General features: G+C 64.3%; 1 protein-coding gene across 4 annotated transcripts in view; it reads left to right on the forward strand.

The window, feature by feature from the left end:
* Positions 1-555, forward strand: part of Clec11a (C-type lectin domain containing 11A) — a 10013-nt gene that overhangs the window by 2567 nt on the left and 6891 nt on the right. The gene's annotated exons all lie outside the window — the stretch shown is intronic.

Genomic DNA, 555 nt, shown 5'->3' on the forward strand with positions numbered 1-555 from the left:
GGGGCTGGGGTCCGGCCCGGCTACGGGCACCGCGGCTCTGGCCGGCGGCTCTGCCTCCTCCTCTGCCTGGGGCCGCCGAGCCGCCGCCTGCTCCCGCTCGGCGCCTTCACTGCCACCCGGCTCGCTCTCTCGCACTAGCTGTCTCTCCCTCACCCGGTCTCTCTCTCTCTCTCTCTATTCCTCTCATCTCCCTCCCTCCCCTCCCTCCGCTCTCTCCCCTCCCTCCAGAAGCCCGCAGAGAGATATCGCCCCTCCCCGCGCCCCCAAACCTCGCCCATCCTCCCCCCCCAAACGCGGCTCCGCCCCTCTCCCCTCGCCCTCCTCCACCCTTCATCTCCACTTCCCCATCCCCAAACCCAGATTCCACCCCTGCTTACCCCCTTGTTTCCCAAATGGGGTCCTGCCCCTCCCAGAGGAGCCCCTCTCCCAGAGTGCTCCCCACTCTTTCTATACATGGTGGGGTGCTATTTGTATTTGTCGAGAGTCTGTATATTCCCAAAGTGAATGCTGAGGGTTATAGACTCCTGTCCTGTGGTTCCCCTCACTATGAGCATG

This window comes from Microtus ochrogaster, unplaced genomic scaffold, assembly GCF_000317375.1.
Source record: "Microtus ochrogaster isolate Prairie Vole_2 unplaced genomic scaffold, MicOch1.0 UNK14, whole genome shotgun sequence".
NCBI lineage: Eukaryota > Metazoa > Chordata > Mammalia > Rodentia > Cricetidae > Microtus > Microtus ochrogaster.